Source organism: Megalopta genalis, chromosome 16 (genome assembly GCF_051020955.1).
Source record: "Megalopta genalis isolate 19385.01 chromosome 16, iyMegGena1_principal, whole genome shotgun sequence".
Classification (NCBI taxonomy): domain Eukaryota; kingdom Metazoa; phylum Arthropoda; class Insecta; order Hymenoptera; family Halictidae; genus Megalopta; species Megalopta genalis.
In genome coordinates this window covers 7,778,820-7,793,476 of record NC_135028.1, presented here as the reverse complement: position 1 = coordinate 7,793,476, position 14,657 = coordinate 7,778,820, and the positions used below count along the sequence as shown (strand labels likewise).

At 39.5% G+C, this 14,657-nt stretch overlaps 1 protein-coding gene and 1 long non-coding RNA gene across 2 annotated transcripts in view; both read left to right on the top strand.

Moving 5' to 3' along the window:
* Window positions 1–14,657, top strand: part of LOC117221156 (uncharacterized) — a 37,900-nt gene that overhangs the window by 2,742 nt on the left and 20,501 nt on the right. The window lies entirely within an intron of this gene.
* Window positions 6,418–13,641, top strand: LOC117221158 (uncharacterized). Its single transcript, XR_004490423.2, has 3 exons — window positions 6,418–10,798; window positions 10,924–11,053; window positions 11,265–13,641. It is a non-coding gene; the product is annotated as an uncharacterized LOC117221158 (long non-coding RNA).

The window sequence follows — 14,657 nt, the reverse complement described above, 5'->3', positions numbered from 1 at the left end:
TATACAATACTATATATATAGCATATACAATATATAGTATTGTATAATATCTTAGAATTTCCTCAGCTACCCCACATTTCCGTATCGCGAGACATTTTTGGGACACCCTGTAGAATGGATAAAATTTGTATGTATTAATTATTATATTAATAATATTATTATTATTATATTAAGTATTATATTACTAATAATATTATTATATCAATAATAATGTACAAAATTTTACGATCGTTATTTCTGTAATCGACCAATGCCGTATTCCGCGTCGTAAGGTGCCTATTTCTGGTTGACAAACTGAGAGAAAGTAAGGTTAAAACTTGCTCGCTTCGATGAGTGAAGGATGAACATTTTTTTAAGGTTATGCTATAACGAATTATTCGATACAATAAATTAGCGACATTTAACTCGTTGCGCATCGAAGTGTTATTAAGCAAAGTTTGATCGCGCGGTTGAGAACATTTACGCTATTCAAAGTGTGACGGAATTTTAAAGGATCGAGGGGGTGACGCGCTGTTGCGGTTGCTTGGCAACGAGGCCAGGCAACCGGCCAGCCAGACAGACAAGCAGCAGACCATCGGCAACAAGCAAGAGCTTCTCCGGTCGTTTTCACAGTCGGAGGCGCCTACTACCTCGGGGCCCGGCGACCCGTTGAGAGGTCAGAGCGGAGCCGATCTCTCACAAAGAAGGGCCCCACCCTTGGGCACCCCTGCACGATTCGCCTAGGCCAGTGCTTTTCAACCGTGGATTAAAAAAAAGAACGATCTTTTTCGATCGTGACATATTTTCGGCAGTACGCACACCTGCACGAATCACTTTCTCGCCGCTCTGTGTTCTGCTGCTGATCTATTTTCTCGGTCTTTTTTTAGCAACAATTAGTTTGTTGTAACTTTCGCACGAGCGGTATAAATATAGATATTAGTGTCGTGAAGTAATAGGCAATTCGATTAGCGGAGTTGTGTGTGCACGTTTCGACGCGTCTGATTCACCTTTCGCGTGCTGTTTTTTGATAACGATAACGATACTAAGAGCATTTTTATTGAGAATCGTAATTTATGATTGAGTATTCGGAAAATAAGTAATTAAATATCGCTCATAGATTATTGGCGAGTGTAATGTGGATAAATATCTTGACGTGGCAACGTTCCTTTGCCATTTTGAAAGTGACGTCACAGTATGAAATTCGAACGAAATGAAAAATTATATATATTTTATATTATATTTATATTATATATAATATATTATATTATATATTTCGCAAGTACATACGTATATACCGTCGAGAAATTTCTGTTGATAAATACGTGATTGTGCGTCGATAGTAAATTCTGTCATAATCGATGATTTATTGTCCGCTGGAAAAAACAATGCAATTGTCCATTAAGAGCGTATCTTTTGTTTGTCTGATTTCAAGCCATGTTCTTATCGTAACTATTTTCTCTCTGTTCGATTATTGTTGCCTTCTTTGTGCCAGGCGATTTTCAAACAATAGTGTTAGAAGCCGCAACTAGATCAAGACGACCACGCGCAAACAAAGCAACGAGCTGCGAATATTGATAAAATACAGCGACGCACGTGTAACAATCTTCTTTATCGATACGTAACGCGTGCTGTGCGCTATTGTATGTACTTGCTCTTTCGGTAGCTTACTATAGCGAACAATTTCGTTGCTGAAATGTTTGCACGGGAACACTCGAATTACTAGCTGAAACATAAAATTTAATACTAGTATTAGTATTATTGTATAATAACACTAATACTAGTATTAGTATTTAATAATATATATTTAATAATACTAGTATATTAGTATTATTATATAATATTAGTGTAGTATTATTATAGTGTATAATTATTATTATATTATAAAATATAATAATAATTAATATAATACTACTATACAATGTATAATATATACACACACGCGGAACACTATTTTTCGAATTCCTTTACGCGTGTGGCAAATAATGTTCCGTGCGAGCATATTATTTTCCATGAATTAGCACTAAACTTATTATTGCAATTTCCTACCGCTTTTACTTGCGCGCGACCGTGCGCGCTTTGGGAGCGCTATGGACACTCGCGCGGCATGTCGTTCGAAATATCTCGCTCGGTTCTCTTTGTGGCGCGGCCCGTAACTCTGTGTTGGATAATGATTTAAGCGGTCGCCAGTGAACGCGCCGCCGAGAATAATGGATTGGCGTCCGCGAGATGTGAGCGAAAAGCACGGCGCGTTTCAATCCACGGTCCCCCGGAGCCCGTGAAACGTATCTCCGTTTCTCGTTTCGTCTTTCCTCTCGTTGTTCAGGCCGGTTCAACGGTTCACCTCGTCTCTCTCTCTCTCTCTCTCTCTCTCTCTCTCTCTCTCTCTCTCTCTCTCTCTCTCTCTCTGTCCGACCAGCGCGCGCGCGACTGCATTTCGAGTCTCTCCGGGCGACAGGCCAACGACCACACGACTTCGCGAACCAAGCGAGCAACAACTGACTGACTACGTTCGCCTAACCAAAGAATATGAGAGACGCCGTCGATTTTTCAATGCATTTTGAATGCATCGGGATCACGATCGCATGCACGCAAAATATTCGTTGCGGCCATTATTAGTCATCGATTATGTAAATTTGCGGCTAACGCGACATAACCTCTCTTATAAGTCGCTTGTACACATGGTGTGTGTGTCTGTGTGTGGGTAGTTGGGTGTACCAGTGGCATCAAAACGTCGCGATGTATCCGCGTGCGTTCTCAACGGATGCCGGGAATCGTCCTTTCACTATTGCAGCTATAGTGAACTTTTTGATAGTTCGATAGTGTCTGTTATTAGTTTGCAAATTCGTAATTAATCGGTTGACAATTATTCAACCGTAGAAACGATCTCTCCCCTCTTCTAGTTTTTGGCATAATATTAATAATTAATATTATATAATGATTATATTATTATTATATACGATTATTATTAATTATATAATATAATTATGTATAATATTAATTATTATATATATTATATTATTATATAATTAATAATATATTATTATTATTATTGACTATTAATCCGTAATAACGATAGTATAATTAAAAAAGTACATTCGTAGAATTTATGCGCTATAAAGGGTTAATTTTATTTGCATTGTGGACCCCTTTTAGTCGTCTATTGTCCCTTTGTGTAATGCATTGTCTCCTATACACAGGTATATGTATACATACACACTTTGGCATGCTGTTGTTTTTCTTCGCCGCAACCACTTGTTGAATGCATCCGTATGTATTCCTTTGTATCGCGCATATTTCGCATCGAATAATGTGCCCGTACAAGTGAAACTTATGGGTATTTTTAACTCGTGTAAGTTCGAAAACGAATAATTTTCCAGCGGTGTCGTGGTCGGATGGATTTTAAGGTTAGCCACGTGTGCGGCAGGCAGCGTGGTCTCCTTTGTTCGCCTCTGCGATTTCAATTAGCATGCTCGATTCTATTCAGATCGGAAATATGATCCCCGTCGGACACTCGAAAACTGTCGCAATTACGAATTGGTCAACGGCCGTGAGTTATCAGCGCCGGCTTCCGACCTTCTTCGAAACCCGTTTCCTTCTGAGCGGCTTCGCGACTTCCGGTGCGCGCGGTTTTATCAGGATTTGCACAACAGCGGAATCTAACTCTTACGTCACCGCCGTCAAAGGTACACCGCTTCCCTTATTTCCGTGTAATCGAGAACAAACGTTGACGTGCGTGTCGATTCCCCTGAAATGCGCGTTGATTCCCGGAATTGCGCATCCAGCAGGAAAAAGCGTTTCTAATTTTATAGCGAATTTGAGATTTCGCTGGCTGGGATACAAAAGTGAGGTTAACTCTCTCGTTGTCTTTGCTTTACCGTCGGACACTAATAACCGTGGAATCGATTTTTCGTTATCGGACATGCCCCCCGAAGCGTAAAATGTTATTCTGAATACGCGAAGGACGATGAAAACACGCCTGCCGCCATTTTCATACGTGCGATTAAGTCCATGGACGTGGCTCGTCATTTTTTTTTTCATCGTCTCTGTGTCCGTGTATGTCAGACAATGGAGAACCACGTCATGATCTAGCGTCGAGTCAAGTATTATTTTGAATAGCAAGCACAATTCTCTCTGGTTTGAAATCGTGGGTTAAATAACAATTACAAAAATCATAGCAAAAAATTATTAATTCTCTGGATATCTTAAAAAATGTCTTCATTGAGAAAGATGACATTTTTAAGAATATCTCGAGAACCGATCATTTTTGCCCACTATACTTTAATAATTTTGTACGTAGAATGAACAAAGGAATCGATCCGCGCGATAAAAAATATGCATTTCCATTTAAAGAAATGATACAATTGTTGATTGCGCGCGCGTTGATGCGCTTAAAAAAGATCCAAGGGCCTCAGCTCTTCGAGCCATTGATCTTTCTCCTTTAACATTTTTTCGTAAATGCAACAGCAACGGAATTATGATCTAAAACAACTGCGTAGATCATTCTGCATAAGAACAATTTCTCGTGTAATTATTCTTTGAACTGCTTAACACGTGCTCGTGGCGAACGTTTTTCTTGAAATTGTATTAACTGTATCGTGCTACGGCTCGAGCTTTGCCCCCGTGTCGCGTTCGAATGTTTTCGCGGGCTTCGAAAAAACCGTCGGACGCCGTTCACTTTTCGGACTGCGTGCGCCGCACGGCAGCGCGCATGCGCGTGCCGCGCACGTGCCTGCCACCCGTGGCCACGATACTCAACGACGCGAATAAGCGGACGCTTACGCAGGCGGAGAAGGAAAGACCTTTGAATATTGCGAAGTTTTTCGCTGGTACGTTACGTCGGTGCCGCATTGAAATTGATTATTGGGTGCATCGTGGCAGGCTCCAGGAAAATGACTCCTCAAGCAATTACGTACACGTGAGTGTTGTGTGTCTATGACACACGCTATCGGGCTTCCCAGGAACCGCCGGCTATCTGCTTGAATTTTCAAGCAACGCCAAGTGAGTACACGGCAATATCACTATTTTTAACGGCCAGATAACACGGCACGACATAGTTTCGTAACGACAGTGTTATTAAATCGGGATCGTGCGAGGATCCACACATTCGAGGTTATGGTATTTCTCTATCGATACGCCGTGAATCGTGGCGGTTGATTGCACACGCTGACGTCTTCTCGATGAGGAAATAGGTTCTACGTGTAAAATACGAAAGAGAAATATCTGTGGGAAGACGGAGATATTTTTCTTACGATATTATTTATTTTATTCCGTGTTTATTGTGCCTCGGTATATATTTTATTACTTATTTACGAGACATACGATAACAATAATATTCGAGAACATATACAGGGTGTCGCAAAAATGTCTCGCAATTCGGAAACGGCGGGTTCTTCACATCATTTGAAGCAGCTTCTTCCTTTGCAAAAATGTTCTCCGAGGCACCGTTAACGAGTTATCAACGAAAAACCGTGACCAATAAGAATCGAGTACGGTTGACGCGAGACGGCCTGTCCAACCGGCGCGCGAAGCTCAGTTCCGCTCGTTGGCTCGGTCGCCTCGCGCCAGCCGAGCTCGCCTCTAATTGGTCACTGTTTTTCGTTGATAACTCGTTAACGGTTCCTCGGAGAAAATTTTTGTAAAGGAAAAAGTTGCTTCGAATCACCCGAGGAAACCGCCACTTTCGGATCGCGAGACATTTTTGGGGCACTCTGTATATGTTTTAAATCGCACCTTATTTGTGTCGCAAATACATCAAAATCACAGTTTATTTAAATTAGGCCTTTCGTACCAATTTGTCGGATACGAGGGTCGAATATGGTTTTACGACTTCTCAACGGGAATATCTTAACAGCTCTGTGCGCAAGCTGGAACTGTATGTGTGTGTGGTAACTGACGCAATATGAGATCATTCAGTGCATAGAAAAGTTGGAAGCGCAGTCCGCGCCGAAACAATTCCAGTGATCAATTGTTCCGTGCCAATCATCGCGAAAGAATTCGGTCGATAGTGGCGCGTCCGTAACGGGAAAAATACCGTGACTCGTGTTTCAAAACGTTGTTCACGGAAGCCTGCGCTTCCTGCGGCATCGTTTCATGCTATTCGCCGTTGTTTCGGCCATTTTTGGACTCTATAATCATCTGCGAAATTAGCGGAATCAGAATTGCATCGTCACAGTTTTCGCCTTAATCGCATTGTTCTCCAGCGTGTTATTATTCTTGCGATCTTAAATAGTATTTTATCTATCATAAAATATTATAATAATAGTATAGTACTATAATAGTACTATAATAATATAGTATAGTATAGTACAATAAGAGTACTATTATAGTACTATACTATAATAATACTATAGTACTATAGTGTAGTAATACTATACTATATATTATAGTAGTACTATAATAATATATAAGTAATAGTATTTTATCTATCATAAAATACTACAATAACAGTATAACACTTATATTGTTTTTATAGAGTCTATAATTTTGCAATAATATTGGAAAAACTTTGCAAAATCAGAATCGCGATACCAGTGGCATAAATAATAATTGCTGTTACCGAATATTATAGCCTTGCGACGGTCATCTTTTTTTTTTGAAACCACATTTCCGACAGCAGTTACGAGAGAGCCTCATGTAATCGACGTACAGAGCGCGCGTCATAACGAAATCGGTGCTCACAGCGGAGTAAACATATTTTTAACTATCGTTCGCGCATTATCTGGTTCATTAATTCGTAAACACGATACTTTATCAAAATAATAAATTCTATTCCTGAAGTTTTAATATTAAAAAAAACTTGCTGTTTTCGCAAGCAGACATCCGTTTGCCCCCTGCACTGGTAATGATATTCTCGAAGCATCTTGATTGGTCTTGAGTTACGGTAGCGAAAGGTTCGAGTCGCAATCTTCGACGAGTACAATCAAACAATTTTACACCCGTTCCGCATAGATTAATTATACGTTTTACATTAATTAACGATTGTAACTCTGTTGTTGTTTAAACTAATTTGCAATAATTTACAATAACTGGTTCAGACTTTTATTCGCTTTCATGCATCGCTGGTATTTGAAATAAAATTATTATTTAAAAATATTATATTATAAAATATAAATAATATAATATATATAATAAATATAATAAAATATAAATAATATAATAATTATTATAAATAATATAAAAATTATCATTTGGATTAAAATTATTATATATATAACTATATATATATATTAAAAAGACTTAAAAAATATTAATATCAATTATTTGAACTATTAAATCAATTAGGTGCTGTGAAGCTTCTTTCGAAAATAATTACAATAATTTATAACAAAATCATCGTCGTTCTGGACACTGAAAATTGAAGAATTCTAGCCGAAATTTTTCCAAGAGTCGAACATCTTGGAAAAAAAGGGATCACTTTCTCTCGAACTGCGGACTCAAAGTCATCGCTGAAACTACAGTGACGCCGCGAGTCGGCTGTCCCAAATTCGTATCTCCAAATATCGCAGTCGCAATTTTCTCTTGCGGCAGGGCACTCGGTGCACAGCGCTATAATAAGTCACGCGGTGGTACAGCGTGCCCCCACGGTGGACCTATATAAGAGCCACAGTTAATTCTCGTGACGCCAGAGCGCCATGGTGGCGCGCGGAATGCGCACAGCGCACATGAGAGACCGACGACGATCTCTCGGGGCATCTGGAGAAAACACGTAGGCGCGCAGCGGCCATTGCAAAATTTTTGTACTTGCGCAAGCATCGGCGTCCGGTGGACTTATATACTTCTCTCTCTTGGCGCTGTTCATTCAGCTTTCGATCGGCCCGGATTTTCTAGCGCGCGCGTGGCACAACGGTAACGCGATTGCTATCACAGACGAATGCATAGTCGTCGACTCGTTTTTCTTGGAATTATTAACCCTTTGTCCTCTTGATGGCCTCTCTCGGCGAACGTAACCGTCGGTTACAGTACTTTCCAGTTTTATACGGGGTGGGACGAAAAGATGGCACACTTTAAAATTAATATAGAATAAAAAAAATATGGAATAAAAAAACATAGCATAACGAAAATACAGGATTAGAAATTAAAAAAAAAAATTAGAATAAACAAATATAGAATAAAAAAATTTGAGATGGCCATGGAAGCAAATTTCTATGGTCGCGAACACAGCAATTTTTTACCAACGTGCATTTTACACTCGCCAGTCGACAAATAAATAAATTCGAGTTGCCAAGGAGATCTGAAAAAGTTCTCCTAGTTCGAAAAAGTTAGAAATTCTCACACACAATATCTTCGTTTCCTTTTCTCTCCTCGTCGAGGTTTTTTTTTCAAAGACTTTTTATAGGCAGAAGAATTAGAAAAACTGTTTAAAAATCCGGTCTTATATTCTGTGAGGATAGCCAGTCTCAAACGTCGCGATATAATAATTCCCTCCGAATGCATTATTCAAAAGATTTCTTTTCCTGCGTCAGCGCCGGTCATTCAAAACTCTATCAACGAGTTCTCGGTAGGAATTACATTCGATTTATTTTTAACGTTGTCCGTCACGTTCCCAAGATTCGCCATAAAAGCTAGAATTTGCTTGAACCTGCCCACTCTAGGCCGGCCGTTCTCACCGGTGGTCGTTACGAAACTCTTTAATGCGTATCGTGTAACCATAAAAAACGCTTCTTATTCATCGCTGATAGCGATTCCGAAGTATGTTGTATGTATTTTCGTCGATGATAATCGCGCGAAAGAAAAGAAAAAGAAGAAAAAAAAGAGTTCATAAATATTTCAACGCGCGTGTTTCTTTTCTTGTACGACGAGGGGTTTCAACGTCGAGCGAATTAAATTAATTACGGTTTAGCCGGGTGGAAATTTCGTCGCGATTTTGTTCGGCGCCGCCGAGTTTCTCGAGATTTCTCGATCCCGATGTGGCAAGAACAAAGGTTCCGGTTCTGTCGAGAACCGACGGCGTTCGCCGCGGAACACTGACCATGAAAACTCGCGAATCGAGGGAAAAAACGAGGTCGCGCATAATCTCGCAGCTTCTTGGCTCATTTCGCGTGCAACTACGATAGCGCCACTCTACTACTGTGCTATCACGGGGGAGCCAATTACTGAGCCCCTATATTTATCGTTATTATTATGCAGAGTGTCCCAAAAATGTCTCGCAATCCGACAGTGGCGGGTTCCTCGGATCATTCAAGGTCGCAACACATGAACCACAATGGAAAACAAATTCTTCCGTCGCGTTCAAGTTTCCTTATACATACTAACACGCGGATGTTGTTCTACAGCGGTTAAAATATTTATCTGATTCGCCTCATTAGCCACTCTTTCAGCTCGATCGGGTGTTTTGTTCGCCGCGCTTCCTGTTTCTCGAAACATTTTCACAATATGCAACAGCATTGACAAATGTAGGTCTGACTGCTTCATATGTTATGACCTTGAACGACCTTCATTCATAGGTCACTGTATTCGTCTCGAAAGGCTCTATCAGAATATAAACGAAAAATTAGACCGTCCCATTTAAAAAGACAAGTTTGACCTTCATACGTCCTCTACGCCTGCATCTGTAAAAACATCATCGACATCATATTACGTGCCCCTTGAAGTCAAACAACTTTTGTCCGACACTTTTCTTTCTATTGTCAAAAACAAGCGAGGTATTACGGTGTCTTTGTCTTTATTTACGGTTTCAAATGCCCCACCCTGTATATGTACGTGGAAGTAATTTTGATATCCATAATTAGGCGACGAATTTAATACGACCGGTTTGTTCGTTGGCGATGAATAATTAAAAAAAAAATATAATAATTATATAATATTATAATAACATTATAATAATATTATAATAATTATATAATATATAATAATATTATAATAATTTAAAAAAAACAGAAGTTATTCGGATGACGGGCGAGCCGAGTGTCTGCCTCGAGTTCGACGGCCTGTGAAACGGGAAAGATGGCCGACCTCGCCGTTTCCGGGGGAACGATTCCCAGCGAAAAAAAAAAAATACAAACGTCCGATTCACCGACTTGCGTCACACTCTGCAAAATGATTATTCTCTGGAGGCGGTACGACGGGCGTTACACCTCTTCGACACAGTTCGCGTTTCTCGCTAAATTCTCTGCCAACGAAATGCGCGGCTAGAAACGGCGGAAATCGTCGCGTTTTGGAAACGCGCGTCCGGCCGGCTACGGTGGCAGAGGCAGAGTTTCCATTCGCGGATCGTTCGTACGCGCCGATTAAATCGTTGAAGACGGAACGATCTAGATAGCAATCTTCGAATTCACTTTCATCGTCCGCAACCGCGCGTTTTAATTGCCGGACATTATTCGCGTTGCACGCGGTCATATACGGACGGACTGTTATTCAACTGTCGCCGTGCGGCCGTTACGAGATCGTGATTTCGATGCGCGCGCACCATGCTGCGCGAAGGAGTAGCGCATCCTCCGGCTATATGCTGCGCGGATATTCTTTTATTCCTCGGGAATTCGCGGCGCGTTCGCAACGAATTTGTTTACACGTTTACTTTCACTTATTTATCGCGGCGAGCCGGGCGATTAAAATTCATGACTATTCGCTTCCGTTTCAATTTTTAAAGAATCGCGCGCAACGATACGTTTTCGCTGTTTGTTCGCTGGTTGTGCGTCTGAAAATTGACAAATAATAAATGTGTTTTCGCGAAGTTGCTGATTCTGTTAGAGGTTATATGTGAATTGGACTAATTATGTTTGGAATAGTAAACGGATTTTGGTATTATTTGTCACGGACAAATACTTTTGTGAAGAAATGATATAATTATTGTACAATATGCGCCGGTGGATTTGAAAATAATGTAAGTTATTTACGTATAAGTTATATGTATATTTGGATATTTCGTTTCGAGATATTTTGATTTTTGTGTTCTAAGGTACTAGAAAAGATTTCTCTGTCGCAGATGAAAATTGTGTGTTCTTTCAGCGTTAAATTTATGTGACGTTGGAAAAACTTTTTTAACAACGAGCATGGAATATCTTTTGAATAATTCAAGTGATATTGCATCGTAGATGAGACTTAATACGATTAAGATATTTTAGGGAGCTTGATAAAGGTAACTATAAAACTATTATATGCGTACTATTATAGTACTACTATATATTACTACTATACTATATATGTATATTATTATATATATTATTATGTATACCATTATATATACTATTATAGTATATATATTATATATATTATGTATACTATTATAGTGTACCAAGTATTATAGTAAACCAAGAAACGCAGTTTAAAGCGAACAATTATTTTTACAGAATTATTTAAGGAACGGCAAATAAGAGAATCAATCTCTCACAGACTTCTAGAGTAGAATAAGAGAAATCCTTAGGAGAAGAATGAATCTTCGCACTTTTAAAAATACAATTGACCTTGCTATACACATCGAGTGACAATCTAAGAGAATCTACCATATAAAAACAAGCCCCAAGGCTCGAATAATCGCGAAAATTGCGAATTAGGGAGAATTCACTGTATCTCTCACGTGCAACACAGCTGTCGCTTTACCGCCGCCCCGGCGGACAGGTTGTTTTCTTTGGCCCAGGATGCACCAAAGTCGCTCTGAATCATCATCAGACTCTACTTCGAAATAAAAAATTCGGAATTCCCGATTTCGATGAATCGATGCAGAACGAAAGCAAACGCGATCAGACATCAATGTTGCATTCGAGGTCTGCCGAAGGTTCGCGCGTTTCATTGCTGTTGCGGAGACTTTTATTGGCCGCGAGTGCATAAATATATATCCAGCGTCAATCCAAACGATCTTAGCCAGCCCCTAAGCACAGAAGACTAAAAGGAGAATATAGAGATAAAATATAAGAAATATAAATTAAAAATATAGGGATAAAATATAAAAAAATGTACATTAAAAATATAGAGATAAAATATAAGACTACCTTCGATGGTCATATGGTGTTATGTATTTCGTATTCACGGGAGCGCCGTCGAAAGGCGGAGCCTCGCCGCCGCCGACACCGCGAACCGTTTCGAACGCAACGAAGAGTTTTGTTTTCACACGGTACTCGCGTGTACCGTTATCGTGCGTCGCGATCGCGTTTTATCGCCGTCACTCCGTCCAGTCGATCTCTCTCGCTCGCGCGCGCGCGTCGTGTTGGACTACCTGCGATCGAGCCTCCCGATAAATCGAACACGATTCCGCGGCTCGTGGAGACGACGCCGCGCCGCAAGAAACGCCTCGCGGACGCGAATACGTTTCATTCGGCCGCCGCGGACCGCCGACGCGTCGCCGCGAAGCGAACGGAATTGATCGCGCGTTGCGCCAGGGCATCCGATAGTTCTTACATTTTATCCCTATATTTTCAATTTATATTTCTTATATTTTATCCCTACACTTTTAATTTACATTTTTTTTTATATTTCATCCCTTATATTTACCCTCCGCAACACGCCGCTGTCGTAAGTCCCGCGTTATTCGCAGCTCTCGACGCGCGGATAATTTACGGTATTTTCGAAACGGGAACGAAGATCGTTCCGATCTTCGGCGAAGCCTCGAGGAAACGCCGGCTGCGTGTTCACGTGCTCTTCGAGGATGCTTCCGAGAGACGTCGTTCGTGTTGTACGAGGAATTAGAGCTGTCGAGCGTAGAGTTACTTCTGCGAGCGCAACAGATCCCCCCCCCCTCCCCTCGTGGTCTAGATTATTTCGCGCAAAGCTGATACTACCGTGTCATTTCAGTCAATATTTTCGTTTTCTAGTCGCGAACCGTATGAATCATCGAATCAAATACTGGCAGCGTGCTCGCAGACCTTTAATTCGAATTTTTTTCGACGCGAAGCAAATTTTATTTCGAGAGCCGACCGTCGAAACTTTTTGAGCAATTTCTCCCTTATTCGCGCTCAGATTGCGCACGATAATGGACAATTTCGGAAGAGGAGATACGATTATTCGAGCGGCTCGTTTATACTATATATACTATATAAAATATACTATATATATACTATATTATATATATATAATATTAATAATAATAATAATAATAATATTGTAGTATATAATATTATTAATAATAGTAATAATATTATATATTATAATACTATAATATTAATATAATATTAACATACAATATTTATTGCAGAATATTTTAAATTACTGTAACAGCAAAATTAAAAAGAAAAGTATTTCAGTCGTCGTTTATTAGACCCAAACAAAAATTCAAGTCATTTAGTTGAATTTTAAAATATATAGTTATCACGTTTTAAAAAGCGCGCCAATACTTTTGCGGGCCACTGTACAAAGGAACGCGTCGCCGCCGGTCCGAGAGGCTCGGGAGATCCGAGCGAGCACACTTTCGACCCGTGAATAGAACAGACAGACAGATCTACCAATATTTGAAACACTCGTAATTCCCCGGGTATTAGTACCGACCTAAGCCCGAGTTTCTAGGGTGCAAACGCCGCGAGGAGAAAATTTTCGCCGGTTTCTCCTGGCAGCGGCAGTCGCACTGATACTTTCGCCCGATACATAACGATCGAATATATATATATATACCTGTTACCGGTGCGGCGACACCTTTTCATATGATTATTCGCCGTCACATTCGGCCGATTAATGTGCACGCCTTCGACGCAGCAGCCCCGAGTCCGTTTAAAAGCCTGCGTTCATGCTGGACAGAGTGGCGTCCATCTTGGACGACATGATTATTCGATCCTTGCGGGTCATTTTTATAGTTATAAATTGTCCACAATTATAAAAACGAGCCGCAAGGCAAATTATCCATTTTTTATCCTCTTCTAAAATTGTCCATTTTTGTGCGCAATCTGGGCGTCAGTATGGGAGACATTACTGTACAGTAATGTCTCTCTAATTGACGCTCGGATTGTCCACAAACTGATGTACATAAAAATATACTTATACTAATAATAAAATAATATAATAAAATATAAAATATACTGATACTAACAGATTATACTTAAATTTGTTTCTAAAATATTATAACATTTTATTAGTTAACGATGGAGTTCGTTGAAACATTGTAAACATAACTGGGGTGACTCTGGACACTCAGGACAATATGTTATAGTCTTCCGTAAATTCTTTCTTGCTTCGTGGCGCCACTAGAAATTGATATACTCTTTTTTCAAAATTATTGTAAGAGCGTCAGATTCGTTCATATTTTTTAAGAAACTGTTAAAATCGCATTGCACTGCCAAATAGACGTTGGCAGTAGAATAAACATTAGTGCCAATAGACTCAATTACATATGCATAATTCGCAAACAAATTATATATAAAAAATAGATTATTATTAATAATAATAAAAAATTATTAATATATAATTATTATATAATTGTTAATATATAATTATATTATAATTATTATATAATTATTATTATTACATAATTTTTAGTATTATTATATAAAATAGAAATATCATAAATCAGAAAATATCTTTCGGATTTCGAGTTCAAATAGCTTCGACTGCAAAAGATATTAAAATGTTTTTCAAATCCCTATTTACAATCTGAGCGTCGTCGTCTGTTGTGAAACTTTTTCGGTTCCCCGTAACTGTTTAACAGTCAGTACCGATATAACAACCGTCCGAAGCAGTTACTTTCGAAATTTATTTATTTATTTATTTCGTAATCCCTGGTCGGCTGTCACTTTAAATGCGAGAAGCTTAGGACAGCCGTA